This window comes from Pleurodeles waltl, chromosome 8, assembly GCF_031143425.1.
Source record: "Pleurodeles waltl isolate 20211129_DDA chromosome 8, aPleWal1.hap1.20221129, whole genome shotgun sequence".
NCBI lineage: Eukaryota > Metazoa > Chordata > Amphibia > Caudata > Salamandridae > Pleurodeles > Pleurodeles waltl.
In genome coordinates, this window is record NC_090447.1 from 225360275 (window position 1) to 225386733 (window position 26459).

Sequence of the window (26459 nt, forward strand, 5' to 3'; positions counted from 1 at the left end):
TTGAGTTCCTCCCTGATCCCCAAATACTGTTCCTCCTGCAGCCGCTCGGTCTCTTGAAACTTGGCCAGTACCGTTGCCGTCATCTCCTGGGAATGATGGTACGCTCCCATGATGTTGGAGAGGGCCTCATGGAGAGTAGGTTCCCTGGGCCTGTCCTACCCCTGTCGCACAGCAGTCCTCCCAGTTCCCCGGTTTTCCTGTTCCTCTGTCCCCTGAACTGTGTGCCCACTGCCACTGCCCCCAGGTCTCTGAAATTCTTGGGTTTGTGGGTTTGCCTGGGTTCCCTGTAGTGGTGGACACAATGCTGCTTGACGTGTCCTGGGGACTGAGTGATGGGTCTGCTGGGTGGGTGCTGTGCTGATGTTTCCTGAGGGGGGAGGCTCTGTGGTGGCATGTGCCAGTGTGTGGGGAACTGACTGTCCCGAGGTCCCAGATGGGCTGGGCTGGTCATCTTAATCCAGTTGGACAGAGCTGCTGTCATCACTGTGGGCCTCTTCTGTGGGGGGGTAGACATGTCTGGAACCTCCTGTCCGGTGACGTTGGGTAGGGGTCCTGCAGGGGTATAAAGGCATGATTATTGCATCTGTGTGTGCCATCGTGTGCAATGGGTGTGTGACCCTGTACCCCAGTGCTTACATTCTTGTCTAGGACCTTGTGTGTTATTTGGTTGTGGGATCTGTGTGGGTATCTGTAGTGGACATGCTTTGGTGATGGGTGTCCATGTTTTGGTATTGCATACAGGGCTTGGTGTTGGGATGGGTGGGTTGTGATAGTGGGACATGTGTGAGGTGTTGGAGTGATGGGAGTGAGGGTGAGGGTGGGGGTATGTGATAGCATGCAGGTAGGGTGGGGGATGTAATAGTTAAGATTTGACTTACCAGAGTCCATTCCTCCTGCTACTCCTGCGAGGTCCTCAGGATGCAGTATAGCCAACACCTGCTCCTCCCATGTTGTTAGTTCTGGCGGAGGAGGTGGGGGTCCGCCGCCAGTCCTCTTAACTGCAATCTGGTGTCTTGAGACCACGGAACCCACCTTCCCCCGTAGGTCGTTCAACCTCTTCCTGATGTCATCCCGTGTTCTTGGATGCTGTCCCACTGCGTTGACCCTGTCTACGATTCTGCGCCATAGCTCCATCTTCCTAGCAATGGAGGTGTGCTGCACCTGTGATCCAAATAGCTGTGGCTCTGCCCAGACAATTTCCTCCACCATGACCCTGATCTCCTCCTCAGGGAATCTGGGGTGTCTTTGTGGTGCCATGGTGTGGGTGATGTGTGAGGTGGTGTGTGTTGTGATGTGTGAGGGGATGTGTTTGTGTGTGTTGTGTGAGTTGCATGGATGTTGTGTGAGTGATGGTGTTGTGTGCCTGTGGATGCTAGTTTGTTGATGGTGTGTCTCTCTCTGTGCTTCGTTGTCAATTTTTGTCATAGGGGTTGGTGGGTGATGTGGGTGTGTGTTATATATTGGTTTGGGTGTGTGGGAGTGGTGTGTGTATGTATATCAGGTGTGTATTTTTCGAATTGTCCAATGTGGTTGTGTTTTGTAAATGTGTGTGTATTTTGAGCGCGGCGGTGTGTACCGCCAATGGAATACCGTGGTTGAAAGATACATGGTCGTGATAGTGTGGGAGGATTCCTGTTGGCGTGACGATGGAGGTTTTGTTATCGCCATTTTATCACTTACCTTTGGTGTGGCAGACTTGTGTGGGTGTCTAGATTTTGGCAGATTCCGGCTTGTGGGTCGTAATAGCTGTAGTGGATTTCCGCGGCTGCTGCAGTGTGTTGGCGGTCTTCTGCATGGCGGTAAGCGGGATTTACCGCCAATGTTGTAATGAGGGCCTTAGTCTACTTTTCAGAAATGTTTAGCTTTCTGGGATCCAGCATTGGTTCCACACCCATAACTAACTGGAAGGAGGCTGAAAGCACAGAACATAGTATAAATGGGGTATGTCCCAGTAAAATGCCAAAATTGTGTTGAAAAATGTGGTTTTCTGGTTCTGCCGATTCCTGAAAGCAGGAAAGATGGAGATTTTAGCACCACAAACCCTTTGTTGATGCCATTTTTAGGAGAAAAAAAAACACAAGCCTTCTTCTGCAGCCCTTTTATCCAATTTTTTTGAAAAAAACAAAAATTTAGCTGTATTTTGGCTAATTTCTTGGTCTTCTCCAGGGGAACCCAAAAACTCTGGGTACCTTTAGAATCTGTAGGATGTTGGAAAAAAGGATGCAAATTTGGCGTTGATAGCTTATGTGGACAAAACGTTATGAAGGCCTAAGCGTGAACCACCCCAAATAGCCAAAAAAGGGCTCAGCACTGGGGTGTTGGGGGGAAGGTCCAGCAGCTAAGAGGTTAATCTGCCTATTTCAACATTTCAATTCACGTCCTGCTTAGAACACACAGATTTGAAAGGCTAGGAGATAGTTACATCCATGAGGTGTGGGAGCTACCCTTCTCGTACAAATGGCTCAGTGGCATGAAAGAGGTCTTTCTTAGTGGTAGTGAATGCAAGACTTCTGTCAGGCATTTGATGGTTTGTAAACAGCTGTCCTTGCACACGGCATGCAATGTTTCAGCAGCAAACTTGGCTTGTTATCTGACGGATGTCCCAGTGTCCTTGATTAGACCTGGGTTCCAGGTGCTCTTGTATGGTAGCTATGTCCTCCTCAATAGTGAAAACTGTTGTGGTAAGCGAGCCGGAATACTTTATGTTGTTTCGGTCTCTAAGATTGTTACATGCTGCAGGAACATACTTCTTCGTCCTACACAACAGAGGGAAGTAGCTGAGATTTGGCCCCATATCGATACTTCAAATTCAAATTTTGACAAGTTGAGCAGACTCAAGGCTTTATAGTTTCAAAAACATGTAGCGCTTACATCTGCACGAGAGACCTATGTGCCTCAGGTTGCAAGGTCATCAGCAGAGATACAGTCCCTTTTAAGTACCAACTTTCCAAGACACTTTGGTGAGCTCGTGGGACGAATATTTAATATATCCAGTGCTACTTTTTTTTAAGGCTGTTGGTTCTGATTTAATTTGCTCCTTCTCCTCTATATTCAGCTTAATACCTTTAGCCATCCACTCAATATTTTTCAGTACTTTAGGGAGATTTCTGATACTTTGGCAATAATAGGTGGCATTTTGTTCTTGCTACTTTTTCTGAGCAATGGCTGTCCCGTCACAACAAGGAGGCCTGGAAGCACTTTCACCATCACAGCTGTGTCGTGAACGCATGATGCAGTACTTTGGAGCATCACTCCTGGAGAAATTGGTTTGTGATTGGTCTCTGTCATTCAGAACAGTTTTGCGTTGTGTGCAGCCTGTGTTTCGGTGCCTCTGGAGCTCGTTCGAACATGCACTGAAAGTTTGTCTTTCTACGCAGCGTTTGCTTTCATTGGATACTGATCAGTTGAAGTTCTCGCTGAGGGCTCATTACCAGACATATGCGTTGAGGGTGCGTTTGCTACGAGAAGCTGCTTATGAGTTGCCCTTTGGGGATGATGCAGCTCTAAACTCATTGTTGGGCGTACCAAGGAATGCTGCTGCCTTGGCTGGAGCTCATGCTGTGGAACACAAGTGCTCCTTGGATTTCCTTGGTGTTCAGCTTCCTACTTTAACACCTGGAAGATTTCCTGTCTTCAATTATCCCTGATTGAATAGGCAACTTCCAAAATGAATCTGGCTTTTGAAATCCGGCCTTTTTTAACACCACACTTAACATTTTAAATTGTCCTTCTAATACATTCTCAAGTGTCTTTTTAACTTGTCATTATTGACATTCTTATATATACATGCCTTAGATTGAATTTTAGTACATTTTATATACATCTAGGCTTTAAACCACCCTTGAACAGGCAAGGGGAGGGTGTTGTGTAGCTATTTTAGTTATAGCTTCATACACATTATATTAGCAAACTAAGGGCCTCATTATGACCCTGGCGGGCGGCGGAGGCCGCCCGCCAGGATCCCGCCCTCCAAATTACCGCGCCGCGGTCAAAAGACCGCGGCGGGTATTACGAGTTTTCCCCTGGGCTGGCGGGCGGTTCCAGTTAAACCGCCCGCCAGCCCAGGGGAAAACGACCTTCCCACGAGGATGCCGGCTCGTAATCGAGCCGGCGGAGTGGGAAGGTGCGACGGGTGCTACTGCACCCGTCGCGTATTTCACTGTCTGCAAGGCAGACAGTGAAATACATTTTGGGGCCCTCTTACGGGGGCCCCTGCCGTGCCCATGCCATTGGCATGGGCACGGCAGGGGCCCCCAGGGGCCCCGCGACCCCCCCTACCGCCATCCTGTTCATGGCGGCTTTCCCGCCATGAACTGGATGGCGGTAGGGGGGGTCAGAATCCTCATGGCTGCGGAGCGCGCTCAGCAGCCATGGAGGATTCCAATGAGCAGCGGAAAGTCAGCGGGAGACCGCTGACTTTCCGCTTCTGACCGCGGCTGAACCGCCGCGGTCAGAATGTTCATTGGAGCACCGCCAGCCTGTCGGCGGTGCTCCCGTGGTCGGTGGCCCTGGCGGCCACCGGCCGCCAGGGTCAGAATGACCCTCTAAGTCTGCTGCTGTGCACTTTAACCCAGATATATTTTATTTAGCTTTGTTTTAATATTTTAACAATAGCCACATTTGCGGTCTTTTATTTTCTTTATCTAGCTGTTCTTTGCCTAGGCCAGCACTGCGTTCTTAAACAAGACATTTTACTCACTCTGTGCTTTTATTAAGGCTGCAGTAAAGATAGGTTGCCTTTTGCAAGCACTGGTTGTATGATTCCATGCACTCGGGGGGCTCCTTAGAGGACCCCCTGTTCTGCCATTATAGCATTCTGAGGTTTTCCAGGCAGCCCCAGCTGCTGCCACCTCACAGACATGTTTGTGCCCTCCTGTTGCTCGAGAAGCTCAAGCCCAGGACGTCAGATCAAAGGATTTCCTTTGGGAGAGGGGTGTAATACCCTCTCCCTTTGGAAAGATGTTTTACAGGCTTGTGAGGGGTTACCCCCAAGCCACTGGAAATGCTTTAAAGGGCACATTTGGTGCCCTCATTGCATAATCCAGTCTACACCATTTCAGGGACCCCCACTCCCTGCTCTTGCACAAAATTGGATAAAGGAAATGGGATTGACCACTCCCCTGTCCGTCACCACCCCAGGGGTGCTGCTCTGAGCTCCTCCAGAGGGTCCCTGAGATTTGCCATCTTGGATTCAAGGTTGGCAGGGAACTCTGGCAGCATCAGAGTAGCCAGTGCCAGCAGGTGACATCAGAGCCCTCCCCTGATAGGTGCTTACTTGTTTAGGTGACCAATCCTCCTTACAGGGCTATTTATGGTCTCTCTTTTGGGTGGTTCTTCAGATTCGGATTGCAAGATTCCAACAGGAATCCTCTGCATCATCCACTTTAAAGTCTCACTGAAGAAACTGCATCTGGACCCTCCAGGAACTCTGCAAAGTGCAACAAAGAAGCAAGATGCCTTCTACAACATTGTATCTTCAGCTCCTGCCAGCAACTGTGTGAGGAAAAAGGGCTGATTGCAGAGGCCCCCTAACCTTTTGCCCCCATTTTCCACTTTTTGCTGCTTTTTTCCTGACTCTGATGGTGCCCTGGGTACTGCCTACCAGTCCCAGGGCCTGTGCTCTGTCTAAAATGGATATGCAAATTAGGCTAATTGTAATTGGCTAAGTTAACCTACCTATAAGTACCTAGTATATGGTAGGGCATGTAGGTTTAGGGACCACAGCATAGGTAGAGCACCCATAGGTGCACTGCTGAGGTGCCCAGTGTCATTTTAAAGGCAGGCCTGCCTTGCTGGCTGCTTTTAAATTAAAGTTATATGCAAATTCGACTTTGGAATTAAAAGTAGTTCCAAAGTCTTAAACTACCTTATTTTTACATATAAGTCACCCCTAAGGTGTGCCCTATATGCCCCTAGGGCTGGGTGCCATGTAACTATAAGCAAGGACTTTATAAAAAAAAGTTTTATAAGCCCTGGTGAGGTAAAAACAGCCAAATTTGTTTTTCCCTCATTGTAGTAAATGGCCTTCATAGGCTAGAATGGGGAGACTTTATTTTGATTTTTAAAGTCTCCTTAAATAATGCATACCAAGAATTTGGTATCAATTTAATTGTTGTAATAAATCCCACAACTTCCAGTTGTGGGATTTAATATAACTTGTTCAGGTAAAGAGTTTTAAACTTTACCTAAAAAGTTGGCAATTTCAGTCCTGCATTGTTTTTGCAGCTGTGCTCTGATTGGCCAGTCTTTAGCAGCTTGGCCAAGCTGCCTTGATGATTTGTGAAGTGGCCTGGCTTCACACAAAGGAATGTGCCTGTGGGAGGGAATCTCCCCTCAGCAGATGGTGAGGCAGGAAGGGGGAGGGCTGCCAAACTGGTCTTCAAAGGCAGAGAAGGACATTTGGAGCAACCAGCAACACCCCCACATCCTGCAACCCCAGACAACTAGGTGCCCCCTTGATTAGATTAGGAGAGGGGTGTGTTTATGATTTGTAGCCACACCAGTGGGTGGGCTCAGCCAGATGTAACCTCCAAAAATCAGATTCAGCCATGATGGATTTTTAGAGAATGTTGCCTCCTGGGATTGATTTTTGCCACACTTCCCAGGAAGTGGTCATCACAGGGGGAAGGACCCTGCACCTGATTGGAGAACCAGGACCCCCCTGCTTTTCACCCAGGAGCAAGGATAAAACTGGCAGACCTGCACCCACACCTCAGTTCCCTACCACATCGAACAAGGAAGAACAACAGAAGAAGAAGGACTGCCATGCTGGACCCCTGGCCTGCACCTGGAACCTGCACTCAGAAGGACTGCACCAGCCGCACACTTGGGCTTCACCACAAGAAGGACTTTGCCTGGCTTCAACTGGTTCAAGGAGGGACTCCCTGTTTGCTACAGGTGAAAAATTGCTAACCAGAGTCCCCTGCACCAACTCCTGAAGAAAGCGACCAGCTGACCACTGTCCAGTGGCCAGAAAGGAGTTTGCGCCAGGTGCATTCTGGGAGTTGTAGTGCGCACCCCCCAAGGACCATCTCAGAACTTCTGGACCCTTGTGGTGAGCTGTGGACACCAAAAGAATCTTAAAAGGACATCTGGGAGAAGCCCCAGAAGTTTGGAGAAGTTTGGACAACTTTTGTAAAAAAGGTCCATAGAGGGACTGACCCGCCACGGCAACTCTAGCCGACTTGCCTCAACCGCGACCCGGCCTGATTTGCTGGTTCGTCCCGGTAAAGAAAATCTCAGAAAAAGAGACTAAGTCCGAAGGTAAAAAGTTGACCGGGACCTCCCAGCCAGAGTATCCGAGGAGGGCTCCATAGACGTCGGATCAAGATCCAGGTTTACCCCGGTTGAAGGATTTTGACCTCGAAAAAACAAGTAAGTCCGAAGGTAAAAATCTCCACCGAGGATTCCCGCATCGCGTATCCGGAGAAGGGCTCCAGGAGGTCGGATTGGACTGGCATGTTCGTCCCGCTGAAGAAAAATCTTTGAAAAAGAGACTAAGTGTGAAGGTAAACTTTTAACCGAGGCCTCCCGGGGCCTGTAGCCGAGCAGGGCTCCATCGCGGTCGGCCTTAAACTTTGACTTTGCCCCGGTCGAGGTGCAACCAGATGACCCGATTGGCGCTTTTTGTTTCTAGGCGCTAAAAAAAAAAAGACTTCTTTCAAAATTCATATCTCCGGTTCCCCTTATCCGATTTTATTCGTTTTGATGTCATTTTAAAGATAAAAATATAATCTATTTTCATAAATTGGTTTTGGATTTTTAAACTGTTTCCTGTGTTTTATTTAATTACTGTTTTGTGATATTTGAATGCTTTACACTCTGTCCCCTAAGTTAAGCCTTGACGCTCGTTGCCAAGCTACCAAGGGTTGAGCTGGGTTTAATTTACTGAGACCTAACTGGACCTTAGTGGAGGTTAGTGGCCTATTGCTAAGTGTAGGTACCTACCTGCCCTTACCAATAACCCATTTTCCAACAAACTGTACCTGTTTCCCAGGCATGCATGTTCTGAGAACAGCCCCTTTTCAGCCTGCACCAAAAAGAGCAAAGGGACCTCCCTTGGGGTGAAAGAGTCACTCACCTGCTTCTGCAGGCATCTACTGCAAAGATGAACAGCTGCGAGGATTCCCTCTCCTGCTGAGCTGTGTGAATCCTGCATCACAGTTGGTAGACTGAAGCAGTCCCGGAGGTCCAGATGTCCTGCTGTCAACTTTGGTGAAGGCAAGAGCTTGCCTCCCCACGCAAAACTGTACCACCTTCACCTCGTGTTTTACAGTTGCCAAGGCTTGTTGGCATCCTTCCACACAGTTCTTCATGCATCTTGCAGCTCCCGCCCCCAGCACTCTGTTCTGTGATGCACAGCTTCCTGAGTAGTTCTCTAGCAGCGTGAGATCCTTTGTCATCGTGCTGCATGGGCCTCTTTTGCACCTTTTTGGTCCCCATTCTGTGTGACTCCTGTGTACGCTGCCTGGTCTTCTGTCCCGGGTGGTGCCAGTTTTTGCTAACCCTCAGCTTTGCGTGTGCCAAGGCTTGCTGGCAGACTCCTGCGACGCAAACCAGGATGCAATTACCCCTCCGGTGCCTGTTCTTCTTCACCGGTGGTTCAGATTTTGCACCTTCATCCGGGCCAGCAGGGGCTCTTGTTCTCCTTGGACTCTTCTGTGCTTCTTTGACTTGGTCCCCTTCTTCCACAGGTCTTCAGGTCTAGGAATCCAATTGGTCTCTTGTAGTCCCTTCTGGTTCTTGCATAATCTTCTTTTTCCTTTCTGTGTGTTTTAGGAAAGTTACTGTGATTTAACCCTGCTTTCCTGGTCACTGGGGAGGGATCTAATACTTACCTTTTGTTTTTTTAGTACTCCCCGCTCACCTCTACACACTACACTTACCTAGGTGGGAAACCGAAACTCGCATTCTATGCTCTTGGTATATGGTTTGTGTTCCCCCCAAGCCCATTTCTAACTATTGTGATTTTCAACAATTGCACTGTTTTTCAACTGTTTTTACACATGTTTTTGCATAGTAGTGTATAGAATAAGGAAGTAAAGTCTCTATGGTATTTTTGGTATTTGTGTCACCAAACTAAAGTATCTTTATTTTTGAAGCACTGAGTATTTTCTTTCATGGGTGTAACTACTGTGTGACTACAGTGGTATTGTATGTCTCCTAGATAAGCAATGGCTGCTCATCTACAGCTACCTCTGGAGAGCCTGGCTTCTAGACACTGCCTACATTTCACTAATAAGGGATACCTGGACCTGGTATAAGGTGTAAATACCATAGGTACCCACTACAAACCAGACGAGCCTCCTATACCCCCATGTTTATTTATTTTATTACCTTCTCTTATGTTAAATCCCTATTTTTACCTTTTTAAATTTTTATCCTGTTTTTGTGACTTTTTGTCTTTTGTTTATTTTTTCTTTTTCTGTCTTCCCTAATTCTCTTTTCCTTCTCTTATCTCTTCACCCGACCCCATCTGGCACCATGGCATATCATGGTCATAGCAGCCACCTACCTTGTGGGCCGCAGTGCCGCCAAGTGGTGCAGCATTGCCCCATCTTCAGCGAGAAGGAGGTGGCAGCACTAGATTTGTTTATGCAGCGCCACCTCTCCTTCATACTGACAGCAGGTGACAGGCCTAGTTTGGGTTATCCCCTTTGGGAGCATCGACTTCTGTGGGGGAGGGTGCACTGGCGGATTCATCAGCACACTGGGAGCCACTGCACCCAGCAGTATTTGATGTACCATTAGGCAGACATCATCGACCGTGAACAGGACCTTCTTGAGCTGCTGGGAGACAAGTTGTAGGGCTTGGTGAGTAATAGTGATTTCTTTTTCTTTATTGATGTGTGTGCTATTGTTTTGCAAAGCAAGTCACTGAGTTGACTCACCCTGTGATAAGGAGGTATGCAATGGGTGTTACAGTGGAGAACTCCTCTTGCAATGTTTTTTTGCAGGAAGGTGCCCCTTCCTGGACAAAAACAATCATCCCCTCAATGCAGGCACCCTTGCAGCATGGTGCAGGGTGCCTGCATTGGCTCATGGCGTTCCATTGTGTGCCAATGCAGGGGAAAAGGAGGACAGGATGGCACCATATCTATTGTAGATACAGCATATTCCTGCCCTCTCCTTTTCATGCAGGAAAGTGCTGCAAGAAGGCTTGTGGTGCTGCACTGCGTCAAAATGTTGTGAATAACAATATGGCTTGTACTTTAGGAAATTTGGAGTAGGTCTTAGGTGCAGGAATTAGGAAAGTAAAAATAATAGGTCAACTGGAGTTGAGTTCATCTTACTAGGCAATCTGATACGGAAAAGTACATTACTGTATTTTCCCCTGCTTGTCAAAAACATTTATTTTTGGGAGATTAACTGTACTACTAATCTTTTATTTTTATCTTTTTCATTTCTTACCATAGCACTCAAGGGGAAGAAGAGGGCAACAGCGTCCATGGGTTCAGAAGGAGAGGGTGCCAGTATTTCCACTGCCACCACCAGTGTATGTTGGTGAATCAGCTGGCCCGGGTATATCTTCCTGTTATATTCTTGTTACTGCCCTACTTTAATTTTTATTTTCCACCTCTCTTAATTTCAAATAATAATTCTTTTAGTTTTACTGTGTGTGTCTACTTTTTTGTTCTTATTTTTGTTCTCTGTAAGCTTTGTTAAATTCTTGTTATCCCTGCATTTATCTATTTATTTACATGTTTCTTCTGTACCTTACTTCCTCCTTTCTGCAGTCTGTATTAGCGTTCTTCTTCTTTGTTACTATTTTCTAAGCTTAGCTCTTACTTCTACCCTTGTATATCTGGCAGACTGGTACTTAATTCCAAGAGGACAGATTTTTAGGACAGGTACACTGTCAATAAGATTGCATGCCATAGTCAGCTTTTTTGCACGTTTGTGAAGGTTTTCTTTGTCTTGCTCATGCCCATTGCATTTTCCAACCAAGACCTCATCATAGGTTCTCCTGGATTGACCAAAGTATTCTACCCTTTTATTGCACTTCAGTGACTTAGATGATCTCTTCCCCTCCATTATGAAATGCTTGCAGTTGATGATGTGTCTACCTTGCTTTTCTAACAACTAACGACATTTATATAGTGAATTATAGAGGATGATAGCACTGTCCTGATCTATTGTGGCTGTCTTTCTTTTGTTGTAACTAAATTGTGTAACATTTTTTCCAGCCACACTGACCACAAGTGCTGGGGCCAGTTGCAGCACCAGCCCACTGGATGTGGCAGCAGTTGGAGGGAGAAAACCAGTGGCAGCATGGATCGGCGCTGGTAAGTCATATTGCTCTTGCTCATTGACAATTACTAATATACTCACTGCAAGAGTGTTGCTTGTGAAACATGTAGTTGAACAGCTGAAGTGAGGATTGAGTTCTTAATCTTAATGGCATATTCTCTCTGCAGATCAGCAGACAGAAGCTCATCATCATAATGATTGAATGGAGGCTACAAATGATGAATTGATGGAAGAGCAAAGGATGGATGGCTAAAAGAAAAAATGGGTAAATGGTATATGAGTGAAAGGATGTGTGGGTGAAAGGAAAGGAAAGATGCATAGGTGAATAGGAGATGAATGGGTAGGTGAAGATAGATGAAAGGAGTGAAAGGGGTGAAAGGATGACTCAGTGGGTGAAGTAAGGGTGAATGAGTATGCTTGGGTGAGGAATGGGTAGATGGTAATGAATTATATATTGGTAAATGCCAGATGGATAGGTGAAACCAGGATTTATTAAATGGTGGATACTGGATAGGCAAATCTATGGATGGACAGGTGGATAAATGTGGATGGCTGGATAGGACTAGTGAAAGACTGGATTAGAGAGTGTATGCTTACGTCAAATGATAGGTATCAAAGATTGAATAGATTAGGTGAATAAAAAAAGATGAGGGTATAATTGCTTGGGAGCTGTTGTGGAGAGGGACATGTCTAGTGTTCACTTAATTTGCTTGCTTGGTTTGCATGGTTACCAAAATAAGGTTCAAAGTGGGGTTATTTTAATTTCCTGTCTTCTCCATGAACTCTCTGTAGTTGAAGCAAGGCAGATATGTATCCTCCTGCCCATCATGGTCATACCTTCCTCCCTATTAGGCGCCATTGCTATAATAAGTACGAAACTGCAGTGTGGCAGTGTACAATAGAGTTTTATGTACAATGTATTCATCTGCTTCAGTTAATGCAGCATTTGCAAAGTTGTCAATGCATTCAAATTTAAAATGTGTTTCACTTCCACCCCAGTGCCAACTATGTCACCTCCTACTACTTCAACCCTTTATTTCCTTGCAAAGTTCTGTCCCAGGTCACCCCCAAAAAAATTAAAATCCCTTTTGGCGTGCACCACATATATGTATCAGTTAATAACATGTCAAGTCTTCCATAATGATTTCATGGCAATTCAAATGTTACCCTTTTGGCATTCGGACGTCAACTCAATTACAGTGGGGCATGTGTGGGTAAAAAAATGGCCCTGTAACTCGTTGCAAATAATCATCCACTTCAAATTCCAATGGCCCTGAGGGACCAGAAATTTATTTTTACTGTGCCACTATACTTTTAAAAAAAGCATAATTTATAATTTGCCATTTTCCTTTTTTTTTCCTGCTATTGCTATTCCTGGTGAGGATCATCATTCATGTCACCAGGAGATAGCAGCACGGCTCTGGTAGCAGAGGCTGGAGGGCATCAGAAACGAGGCTGAGGCAGCACTTATGACCGCGTCCCTAGTTCCTCCAGTCAGCTGCCAGCACCTCCAGCCTCCAAGCGGTGCCAGCAAAATCATTGCTGCCACCAGCCAACCCCTCCCAGATCCACCACTGCAGCTACCCCTCCTCACATCAGGCCCAGGACCGCATATTCTAACCCAAAGTCCAACAACACCTTGTGCGACTGGAACACCGGGTGTCATGCATTGAGATGGCCCTCAATGATATCCAGACCATACTGTAGTCTGAACTTGGAAATTCCCCCTTCAGATCCTTTTTTAAAATGTTTTGTTTTGGTGAGAGGGACACTTGTTTTAGGTGGAGAAGGTGTGGAGGGAGTTGTGACGGGGTTTGAAAGTTTCTAGGACTTTTAGTTGGACTTTTTGGGGATGTGGCTATTTATTTAGGGAGAGGGGTGGGCCTGTTGAGGGTGAAAATTGTGGGTGTTCTGTTTGTAAAAATAAAAGATCATTTATTTTACTTTATTTATGCCTCAGTCAAATGTTTTCTATTGGTGTTTAAGTTTGCACTTCTGTCTTTTAGTGTGATCTGTTTTTTAAATCTGTGAATTTTTTTTATGGCATTTACTTCTATGGTTATCCTTGCACTATTGCCCTCTGCAACTCAACAATATTGATCACTAGTGGATGATTGCTATTGCGTAGTTGCTTAAAAAACTAGATACACACAGACAGGCAAGACAGCATCTTCTTTGGTAGAAGTTAAATTACTAACTAAAGATGTTAATTACTTCAATCCATAGTTCTTTTCTTACCTAAATACATGAAGCCAGGGAGTTGTCTTCTCTTATTGCAGGACTTTTCCCAAGATGGCATTGTAACTCTTGTGGGGGTGCTAGGTGGTAGTAGTAGCAGGCTAGCATTAATTGGTACTTTGTTATCACGCTGAATAATCTACAAATGTTTACGGCCTTTAAAAGCATGGCCTAAATGAGTGCAGATTCATCTGCAGGTGGTCAGTTTGTTGCTAAAACGTTGTCTTCTTTTTTAAGAAAGTCTTGCAAAACACACGACCCTGAAATAGCCAGTGTCTTCCATGGCCCTCACTATGTTACTGCCATTGTCAGTTTCAACAAATCCAACTTGAAGACCACTAGGTCTCAGCCATTCAGACACCTTGCTATTAAATTCTTCCAAGATGTTTGCAGCTGTGTGTGACTCTCCATGGTGAATATTGATACTGGTGTGTGCCGCTGAACGCTCTTAAACATTTCTCAACCCATAGAAAGTTTTTGCTTTACACCCAGAAAAGAGATCCAGGGTCCAGTGATGAACATGTAATCAGTCGCCTGACAACTGGTCTCCATATCTGTCATCAGGTGGATAGTGTGAACAACACTTTGCTGCAAAGATTGTCCTACCAATTGCAGCACATGGCAAAATAGGTCCTGCTCGGACACTTCCATTTCAGGCAGAAGGCTGCCAGAAATCTCTTAGAATCCCACTTCTTCTGCAAAAAAAGGGAGGAGGTCCAGCACTAATATTTTTGCTTTCCATTGTAAAAATGTGCCTTTGGGTGGTTTTCGTCGTAGGGACCCTCTTGCCTAAACATCCCTATAAAAGTAGCCTGGATTTTCTTCCTTTGTGGGGCCACTGATGGAGGCGGCTTTCCAATGTAGGTGTCAGTAGACTCAATGTTAGTAGTGGTGTAGTCACCGTATGCTGTGGTGTCTCCATCTGACTCTGAGTCGTCCTGTGCCGTTGTGAGGTGCATGAGGCGGGTGACTCTTGAGCACTGTTGGGGACAGGGATGGTTTGCATGAGGATGATGTCACCCTCTTCATCCTCACCTTCCACCATGATTTGACCAGATATAGCTGATGTTTCCTGGCTCTCCTCACCTTCACTACCGTGACCATGTTGAGCTGTTTGTTCAAGGTGCATTAAACCACTTTGTAAACCCTTGTGCCACATTATGCCTGCGTCACGTGCAAGGGGGGCATTCCACCATTTGGAGGCCCAGAAAAATGGAGCAGTGGAATCTATGAAATTCTACTGCACCAGTTTAAGCTTCATTTTAAATGCCTAAAGTAGACATTAAAATGAGGCTCCTATTGTTTTCATTGGGCCTCCTTTTGTTTTGCAGAATTAGTGTAAAAAATGTTGACTCTAATCCTGCAAAGCGCCAAACTAGCAGCAAAATATCTGACGCTAGTTCCCTAATGTGCACCATGGTGCACTGTATCATAAACACGGTGCACACATAGGGCCTGATTACGATTCCGGCGGGCGGCGGAGGCCGCCCGCCAGAATTCTGCCCTCCATAATACCGCTCCGCGGTCAGAAGACCGCGGAGGGTATTATGAGTTTTTCCCTGGGCTGGCGGGCGGTCTCCAAAAGACCGCCCGCCAGCCCAGGGAAAAACTCCCTTCCCACGAGGATGCCGGCTCGTAATAGAGCCGGTGGAGTGGGAAGGTGCGACGGGTGCTGTTGCACCCGTCGCGTATTTCACTGTCTGCAAGGCAGACAGTGAAATACATTTTGGGGCCCTCTTACGGGGGCCCCTGCAGTGCCCATGCCGTTGGCATGGGCACTGCAGGGGCCCCCAGGGGCCCCGCGACTCCCCCTCCCGCCAGGAACTGGATGGCGGGAGGGGGAGTCGGAATCCCGAAGCCGGCACAGGGTCGTAATGACCACCATAGTGTTTTTAGGTGCCGGTAGGGGGCGCAGAATTAGTGGCACATCAGCTCTGATGCTCCACTTCTTCATATATATGGTCCTAAGGCATTCTGGAACTTTTATTTTCCCCTGCCTGGTATCTCACAGACTTTGCAGGGGTCAACTCCCTGTCCCTATCATCGTCACCAGAAGTTGTACTTGGAGAAGATGGTGGAGAAGTACTATTCCTTTTCTTGTTGGAGACCTGGGAGCCCTTGATTCTAAAATAGGAGGTTGTTGCTCGACAGAAAGCTCAACCAACTGTTCTGCTCCAACTTTGGGAAGATCTGGCTATGACTGCTGTCCACTTTGCTCTGTTTCATAAAACAATTTGGTACCACATTACAAACGGGGCAAACATATTAGGAGCATTCCTAGTATTTGCTTTAGATGCAGGGCTGCACAGCATGAATGCTTGCAGCGCTGCCCTGTAATAAAAGCTGTACATATCCTGCTTAAATATATACATGTTTCATTAAAACTCACAGCTAAAAATCAAGTGATTTATTAACTTACCGGTAGGTCCACAAACTTTAATGTCCAGGTGATCAAGAAAATCACCCTTTTAGCTGACGAAGTCTGTCCAACGATGTTTAAGATGGTGGACACTCCACTGTGTGTTGAAGATCCGGGCCAGCTGGAACTGGATCTTGGCCAAACGCTGCCACCTCTCCTGTGTTGGGTATCCTTTGCTGACCTGGCCTCCACTCATGTTAGGCAAGTAGTGGACCTGTAACCATAGAAGGCCCCCCAAACTCCTCCTCAGACATGTTTTTGCATCTGCCCCTTTCTGAAATATATTCCAAAATTTTTAAAAAAACACCCTAGGGTCTAGACCCACAACAAACAACAAACTTACCCTTCCCTTAACCCAACAACTACAAATGCCTAAATGGACAGACAACTGACAATACAATGGACAATACTGCACAGTAGGCAGTTACAAGACACGAATGCCAGTAGACTTAGACAACAAGGACAGCAGAAAGCGTGACTAAACCAAAAACAACACCACTATCATAGAGCATACACCAAACACCTTCAACAGCCCACACAGAGACAAAGGGGTTCATTTACAAGAAACTGGTGCATCCTGATTGATACACCAGTTTTCTTGCATTATCTGTGCCTCCTAATGATGCCATGGGAGTACTGTATATACAATACAGTCCTCCACGGGGCAAAGTGTCCACAACAGAGTAAGAAATGCTGACACTCTTGTAGCTGAACTAGCGTCAAAAGTTTGCAGCACAGCATCGACTTAATTGTCAGCCCTGAGCAGATATTAACAAAATTATGCTATACTGGTGCAACATGGCACAGTGCACATTGAAATCTTGTAGATTTCACTACGCCGCTTCTGCCGAAATTTTAATAGGGGAACATCCACCTTGCATACATTATAACTGAGGCAGGAATAATGTGGCATAAGGCTTTACACACTGGTGACATTGGCCCAGTTTGTAAATATGGTGTTGGTTTGGGGACTGTTTTGCGCCACCTTAGTGTAAAGAAAAATTATGCAAAGGCTGCACAAAATCCTTGTAAATGAAGCCCGACGACTCTAAAGTGAAAGTGACAGAGTCTTTATACATCCTGGTTTGCAGCATGGGTAAGCCAGTACATCACTTCCTGGGTGGATACGCCACGTTTTCTATGGAAGCGTCACTTTTACTATTGAAGTTTTTTTGGGAAAGCAAGTGTCACTTTCTACTGAAGCACTATGTTGTTTGTAGAAGCATCACTTTTTTTAACACAAATGTCAGAAGCGTCATGTTTTAGCCAGAAATGCCACTTTTCCTCCTCAAACATCAAGAGTGTCATGTTTGATGCTAAAGCCTCACATTTCATACTGTGGCATCAAAAGCATCACTTCCTATCTGAAAGCTTCACGTTTCCTCCTAAAGCCTTGATTTTGTGAAGATTGCTTGGGAATAAGCCTATGTATTAGCTACACTTTTCTTTTGGCTGTTTTGCACATATCTCTTTACTGACAAGCTTTCACACGGCCTGTGTGTTATGTGTATCTTGCCTTTGAGCACATGTGTGACTCCTTGCATTCATGGGGCATTATTTACAAACATTTTGCTTACGGCAGCGTCACACGCCTTTTAGCTGCACTGCCCTATGCCAAATGAAAAGAGCAGAAATGCACTGTACGGATAGGATATGGTGCATTCCTGTAATTTCAGCCATGCCAGCACAGAAATTGCAGCTGAGCTCCAATTCAGACAGCCTTGCACCATGGTGCAAGGGTGGCTGTCTGTTTGCATAACAGTTTTGTGCAGGAAGGGCACCTTCCTTCATAACAACAATCACAAGAGGCATTTTCCTTTATCTATGTGTGCTGCAGAATGCAAAGATGAAAAAACAAGAAGAAATGTAAACTTTTCTCCATGTTATGTCTGCTCTGGGGAGGCGTAGGATTTTGGCGCTGCCCCAGATTTTTGCTATGTTGTTAATCTGTGGCACTGTGAGGAAACATGGGTGTTGAGTGGTAACATTCATAATAATGCCCATGGTACGCCTCCACAAAGCAGGGTGACACAACCCATGGACTTAAGCTGCATTGCCTTACTCCATATCCTCAAGGTCATGTTAAGCCATGCAGACTGGCTTTACATAGCCTTGTAGATTTGTCTCTGCAGTCCAGCCTCATGGTGGCGTTCAGGACCGCTGCTACTGTTGTGGTCCAACCACCACATTAAGACACTGGCGGTCAGACTGCCATGGTACCGCTGTGTCCACCAGGATCAGTGATCCTGACAGACTGACAGTGGCGGAGGTCTGAATCAGCCAGGGTTGTGATGTATGCAGTGCTGCCCTGCTGATTACCTCATTGAAAGGGCTGGTGGAGAACAGGTAGAGGGGGCCACATGAGGGCCCCTGTACTGCCTATGCAGTTGGCAGAGGGAGTGCAGGGGTCCCCCTGCCCAGCACCCTCGCAATGTTCACTGTCTGCTATAAACAATGGGAGGGTGCTCCTGCACCCTGCAGATTACAGCATTGCTGCCTGCTCTATTACGAGCGGGAAAGTCCTAATGGGTCCAACCGGGAGGATGACAGTGTGGCGGCAACCTCCCCTTTGGATATTCAGCAGATGGGTCTTCCCGAATGGCAAACTCCAACTTAGGCCCTAAGTTGCCTATGAATTTAGAAATGGCATATGTTCTCATCACATATTATTAGTCAGAAAAGATATTGTGGACTATGTTGTTCCTTTTCTGTGTTCCTGCTACAGTTCTAAAATTTTCAACTCTGTATTCCTCACCTGTGTCTTCCTCCTCTGCTGGTTCATTCACATCCTGGCCCTGGCGCCATGAGACATTTGTCTGTACACAAATATTTTCCTGGATACAGCACACCAGTATTTTTTTACATACTGTTTATTGTGAGTATATCAGCCGACCTCTGGACATACCAAGGCACCTGAAACGTGACTTTATTCGGCCAAATGTCCTTCTAACTATCCCCCTGATATTGGTCAATGCTCTGTTCTTTTTTTGCTGTGCCTCAGTTTGTGGATTTGCAAACAGGGTCAATACCCATGCCTGCAGACCATATCCTTGGTCAGCTGAAAAGACAAAGAAAAATGAGTCAGTCAACGTACTTTTGGATAACTGAGACAGTGGCTTTGAATATCTTGTGACATGTACAATTGTGGGCTAATTACAAGAGGCTTACACTGCAGGTGCTCCATTTTTGTGCTGCACACGTGGGGCAGGCTCATATCTGGAAGGTTATGCAAAGCCACTTTGCGTGGCTTTTAATGGCCTTGTATATATGGAGCAAGGAAACAAAGAGCAAGTCGATACGTTGCCGTACTTTGCATCTTAGAGTGTTGTGGTGGGTGTTCCCATACAAGACCCACGGACTGTGAATTCCCTGATTTACAGAATTTTGTAAACCTGGGAATGCAACAAAGGCCTAAGCCTCCCCAGGGGACGCATAAGTGAGGCACTATTAGAAGAAATACCTGCATTTCTCCTCTTTTTCAGCTTTTTCTATATGTGCTGCATTGTTCCCACACAAGATCCATGGATTGTGATGCATTCCCTGATTTACAGGATTTTGTGAACCTGGAAATGTGACAAAGGCCTACGCCTCCCCAGGGGAGGCGTACGTGAAGCACTAATAAGAGAAATAACTTAATCTCTCCTCTTTTTAAGCTTTTTCAATGTGTGCTGCATTATGGATCATACATAGGAAGATAAGAACCCCTCTGTTAGAAATGGGGTGTTTGGTTGGCAGTCAGTTTACCCCCTGTCCAAGGAAGGACCCCCACTCTAGTCAGGGTAAGTCACACACAATTCAAACTATCCTGTGCCCACCCTCAGGTAGCTTGGCACTGAACAGTCAGGCTTAACTTAGAATGCAATGTTTGAAGTATTTGTGCAATAATCATGCAATAGCACAGTATAACAACACAAAAATACACCACACAGTGTTTAGAAAAATATATGACATTTATCTGGTTAAATGCTGGTCAAAATGATCAAGATTTGATAAGTATATGTTAAAATATCACTTTAAAGAATGATACATTGAGTCTTTAGTGTTTAAAAAACAACAAGTGTCTCTTGCAAGTACAAAGTACCTGGTTTGCATTCAAATTCTCTGCAAAGGACCTCAGAGGTGCACACAAACGATGTGTCGATAATTTTCCACGTAGTGAAAACTTTGCGTCAATTTCTAGCACGCTGTCTTGGATCCTCTTCAGGTTGCGGGGTATTTGGATGCTCCGGGGATGATGCAGATAAATCCTGGGTGAGAAGGAAGAAGTCACAGGAGCTGCGTTGTTCTGGTGGGCAACGCGGGGAAATTTCTATTGCACGGCAGGTGCTGCGTCATTTCTTCTCACAGGAAGTCGAGCTGTGTTGTTCCAGCTCAGCTATGCGTCGATCCAATGGGAAGTGCATCGCAGTTCCGGTCGCAATGCTGGGGCTGCATCGATTTCCTCTTGGGGAGCCAGGCTCCGTCATTCTGGTTCGGCGTGCGTGATTTTCTCACTGCGATGCAGGCTGTGCCTCGTTTCTGGCAGGCTGTGCATCGAATTTTCACCAAACAAGGAATTCTTTGCAGGAGGAAGTCTTTTTGGTCCTGAGACTTCAAGGAACAGGATGCAAGCTGTATCTAACCCTCTGGAGAGCACTTCTCAGCAGAGCCAGAGGGCAGCAAGGCAGCAGGGGAACAGCATGGCAGCAGTCCTTTGCAGAAAAGCAGACATGTGAGTCCTTTGGGCAGCCAGGCAGTTCCTATTGACAGTTTGCAGGGTCTGGTTCAGAGTTTCTTCACCAGTGGTATCTTGTCCAGAAGTGTCTGAGTTGGTAGGGTCAGAAGGACTGTTTAAATACCCAAATGTGTCTTTGAAGTGGGGGAGACTTCAAAGAGGGGCTTAGCAGTGCACCAGGTCCCCTTTCAGTTCCATGCTGTCTGCCAGGGTCCCAGTAGGGGGTTTGGCAGTCCATTGTGTGAGGGTAGGCCACTGTCCTTTCAAATGTAAGTGCCAGGCCCTCCACCCTCCCAGCCCAGGAAGACCCATTCAGTATGCAGATATGTGCAGGTGTGACTGAGCATCCTGTGTTTGGGGTTGTCTGAGTGAAATGCACAAGGGAGCTGTCAACTGACCTCTCCAGATGTTAATTGTAAGGCACAAAAGGTGCAGAGAAATGCTCATTTTTTTAAAGTGGCATTTCTAAAATAGCAATATTAAATCCAACTTCACCAGTCAGCAGGACTTTGTATTACCATTCTAGCCTTACTAAATATGACCTCAGTTAATCTACAGGCCCTGGGCACGTGTAGTGCACTTTACTGGGGACTTACAAGAATATTAAATAAGCCAACTGGGTATGAACCAATGTCACTATGTTTTAAGGGAGAGAGCATATGCACTTTAGCCCAGGTTAGCAGTGGTAAAGTGCGCAGAGTCCTAAGACCAGCAAAAACTATGTCCTTAAAGTGGAGGGAGGCAGGCAAAAAGTTAGGGGAGGCCACCCTAAGGCTGTCAGGTCTAACACCCTCCATTAAATGATTTTGCGCAGGAAGATGTAGCTTCCTGAATGACAACAAATTTGGCAACACCGCAGGCACCATTACACTATGTTGCACATTTGTCTGTATTTGCACTAGCCACCTATATGTGCATCAACACATACATAAAGGAGAGGATGCAGTATAAGTTATTGATGCAGCACATTACTGCCCTTTATTTTGTATGCAGAGTAGCACAGCAAAAGGCCCTGCAGCACTGACCTGCTCACAAATATTAGAAATGAGCCCTGTGTGAGTTAGCACACACAGTTGTGTCCAATGTGTCATTCCACATTTGCTGTTGTTGGTTCAGTTGTGTAGTTCATATGTACTTAACAACCAGTAGGCCATCCCAAAATTGGCAATTCAGGAATCTCTCATTGTTGATGGAGTGGCGAAAGATGTATGCATTGCATCATGCACACTCCCAGTGTATTTGGCCAGGATGATGGTGAAAAGACCTAGATGATCCACAATTGCCAGAATGTCCATGATGTGTGTGTGTGTTTCTTATCTCAGTATATGTGTGCCGTAGATGCTGGAGAAACAAGTTGCACATGGTACCCAGCACATATGCGAAGCCAGCAATAGCATAGAGCCTTGTTTTGTCTCCAGCTACATTTGTTGTGTGTTGGGGAAGAGAAGATACTGGGATGTTAAGGAGCTGATGACATTCAGGACATTATTGAGGAAAGCCAAGAATGATGGCTGGGAGATACCAGCTACTCTGGCTGTGGTGATCTGGAAGGACCCAACACTAATGTATGGAGCACAGGCATGAGCTTCACCTGTGGTGGGATGTAAGTGACCCAGCCATTTGTTTTTTGAAGCCAAGATGCAGCAATGGGATGACTGATTGCCTCCGTAGCCAATAGTGAGCGATGACCTCATCCTCGCTTAGGTCATGGAGGCTAACCATCTACTGAAAAACACGCTCCCTTCTCCTGTGCTACCTTTGGGTGAGAGGGTGGGTAGAAATGCATGTGGTTGGGGTGGAGGGAGTTGTTGCCTTCTCCATGCCACTCTCAGCTGCAATATGAGGAGATCCATGATTTTGTTGAGCTGACCAGACTGTTCTATCTGTGTTCTCATTATGTTACAATGCCAATATGTCATTTCCTACGCCTGGGTTACTGATGCACAGGAATTTGGATGTATTTGTGCATTTGCAGTGAAGTTCAATCTGATGCATATCTTTATATTTTGGTTGTAAATATCCATGTGTCAGTTTTGCGTTAAAATTTACACAGGAACGCCTTCCTTACATACATTATTACTTGCCTGATGCAGCAGAAACAGGTGCAGGAAATGTTTGTTGCAGGAGGACTAAGAGTGATGCATCGCCTAAATGTGTTACATTGTAAATATGGAGTAGTAACTGCACTGCCAATCCGTTAAACATTTTGACGCATTTAGGATGCAAGCTTTTTCAATTTCTTTACAGGCAAAGCTTCTACTTATGTACCTATTCTGTGGATAGGTCACAAAAATGGCCCAAGTACCATATCCATCTTGCACTAAAGTCCATGTACTCTAGTGGTGAGTCTCCATGAATCTGCCAGACACTGCCCTCATCATCCCTGACCTTTTGGATGTTCTCTCTTACAACACTCACACATGCTTTCCTATTAAGCGATAACACCCTCCAGGTGTCTGCACACAGACCACCCCCATCACTTGGGACTCACCTGCTACAGTCGGAAACGGGCCCTCTGCAGCACCTCTTCATATTCCTCCCAGTGCATCTCACTCAAGCTCTCATGTACTCCTCGGGGTTGCCTGTCTCCAAAATACGTCTGGGGTGGATGACAGGTAGCCTTTGTGAATTCCTTCTAAACAGCCACAAACACAGGAAGGTTAGTTGTGTCTGAGCACTCATATTTATTCTGATGGCTCTTCCTGAGCAGGAGGGGAGGTCTAACCTGTAAAGGCAGTGTCTGTCCCCACACAAAGGGGTGATTACCTCCTACTGATAATATGGAACCAGAGCTGGGAAGAAAGAACCTCTGTGCACTTCAAAGACCTTTCTCAAAGGGACAACTTGGTAGAAGTACAGCACTCATGACACCAGAACTTCAGCACACTTCTGGACCTGAAGGAGGACTGCTACTCTTCTGGATCTCTGCCTTGCTAGTCTCTTGCCTTGCTGAGCTTCCCAGCCACCTGCTATTCTGCTGTCTGGTTGAGCAGGACTGGGCCTGCATCTCTTGATCCCAGAGTGACTCCAACGGCTTGCTGGCTTGCCTCCTGTTTTCTGAAGTCTCATGGACACAAACTACTTCCAGCAATCCTGTCTGTGGCCTCTGCCAACTGTGAGTCCTGTCCTGCCAAGTGGTGCCAACCCAGTCCTGGGCCCTTGGGAGTGGGTTTTTCTGGCATCTGCTGCAAAAAACTGCCCATCGACCTTGTTGCACCAATTGGAAACCGACACATCACCTTTGTCATTAATGCTTCACTACTGTATCACTGCTCCTGCGAGGATCGAGAACACCATGTTGCCAAAAACAATAGCATGCTACTGCTGTGAGAATCAGAGTACTGCATTGGCAACTGCCTGAGGCATTGTCTCTTCTGCATGCCCCAAACTTAACTCATTACCTTAATCCTCCGGATCAACACTGCTGCATCACTTTACTGCTCTCTTCAGTGTGGACCAGTACCAATGCATCAACATTGTTGCGCTGACTTGAATCAGTTCACTTCAAAGACTAAGGTGCTTTTGCTCAGCGGGCCCTGCATGGGTCTTGTAGCTAGCCTGCGATCCACTGTGCCTGGCCTGAACGTTTGCTCTTTGGACCGATCTAACATGACCGGCTACATTTATTCTTTAACAAATTATATCTCACTTTCTACATATTGGGTTTATGTAATTTTTGTCTTGTTTTGTTCATATAAATATACTTTATTTTTATTTTTTTAACCCAATGTGGAGTGCTTTTGTGGCGTCTTCACTATTTTCCTGCCTGTGTGTTATGCAAAAACTCTCACATACCTCATAAGTTAAATCTGACTGCTCTGAGCCAAACTAGCAGATGATAATTTAGGGGGTGTTGTGACACACTGATTAGGATTGTGGTCCCTTCTTAGACATGGTGCATATCTCTCCCAACTAGAGACCCAATTTCTAACATTGTGATCAGCAGTGGGAATAGCACTTGTGCTTGTGCAGTATCATACAGTGACTAGTGTACACTACACATCCACATCAAGATTCTTCTGATTCTTCCCATTTTTTCCCTGTGTTGCATTTTTGATTTTGCCTCTACATCATGTCTATGCCTTCAGACTCCACAACTGGAGTCATGGAACTTGAGCTGGCCAACTTGGAAAACTACACAGTGCCACAGCTTAAAGATTTATGCAAGGACATAAGGGTTCCTACCAAGGATGCCACCAATAAGTTGGAAGTTCAAAAGGCACTGAGGGCCTGGGTGGAAGCTCTCTCCAAGGAACGTGATGGGTTGGATAGTCTGAGGAGCCAGCTGTAGTGGCTGAAGGAGACATCCCTGAATTTGAGCTCTATGTGATAACAGGATGCAGATTATCATCCCATGGCCTATCTCCCGAGGAACTGGCTTAGAGGAGGGAGGAGAGAGAGATCAAACTGCAACTGGCAAAATTAAAAACTGAAGTTGAGGAGAAAAAGGCCGAAAGACCACTAGCAGAGAAAAAACTACTACTAGCTCATGAACTGAGTTTAAAAGAGCTGGACATCAAGGCCAGGCAGTCTTATTCCAGCAGTGATTGTGGCAGCATACAGGCAGTACCTGGTGGATACAAGAGAGACCATAGACCTAAGGATTTGAGCCCACTTATGTGAATGGAGATGACTTTGATAAGTGATTTTCTGCTTATGAATTGGCACTGAAAGTACACAGGGTTCCTGAGGATCACTGAGGGAATGTGTATGTGGAAACGTGTCTACACTGGAGAGGGATACACTTCTGACGTTAGAGGTTTTGAGACCAAACAAAACATACTCACATGAAAACTATCTTATTGGCCAAATTTGGGATGACCCCTGAAAAGCATTGCCAAAGATTTAATGACAGCCAGAAACTCCTCAGCAAACCTGCGTAGATTTCATTGATTACTCCAGTGAGGCACTGAATGACTGGGTGAGGGGAAGCAAAGTTAATGATTATGTTGGGTTGTGTGATTTGATCATGAGAAAGCACATGCTCAGTATCTATTCTAAGATTTGGGCCAGAAACTAGTGGACAGTACCCTGAGTGACATCAGGAAGCTTGCTGCAGAGGTGGACCTCTGTGCTAGTACTAAAGTATCCAAAAAGGTATCTAGGGGATACCCACATCGGTGGTCAAGTATCCCAACAGAAGAAAGAGTGGGGAGAAAAACTTAAAAGTGAGAAGTTCTCAAAAGACCCCCAAAGGAGTTCCCAAGGGAGTAGTGGTAGCCAGTCACAGGCTGATCCTAAAAAGAAGGGGTTATTTGACTATAAGACAGAGAGGCTTGTACCTTACTGTACTAAGTGCTACAAGTATGGGTACTCCAATGAAGACTCCAAATGTCCCAATAAGGCATCGCCCCCTACCGGTGGCGAGACACCAGGGTTGGTAAGTGTAGTGCTCAGGGATGAGGTAGTTCTATTTAGTTTTAGGTGATGGACAGAGGTGACCATAATTTCCCTGGGAGATAGAGATATGGTGCCAAAAGATCACATTCCCTCCAATACTTCAAAGTATAGCCAGTGGGTAACCATCAATGCGCAACGGATGGAGGCTCTGTGAGACACAGGAGCCAGCATGACAACTGTAATGTTCCCACTGGTGTCTGCAGAGTTGGTCCTACCAAACACATTCCACCACGTCATAGTCGCTGACAATTGTGAGAACCATCATTGGGTGGCTATGGTTCCCTTTGATTGGGGGAAGATCGCAGGATCTCTCAAAAGGAGAGCTGACACTTAAACCTGAATGGGCAGTGCCTGTCTCCACATGAAGAACTAACTACTCCCTACTGATAGTTTGGAGCCAAGCCTGCAAGTAAGGACTTCTGTACACTTCAAAGACCC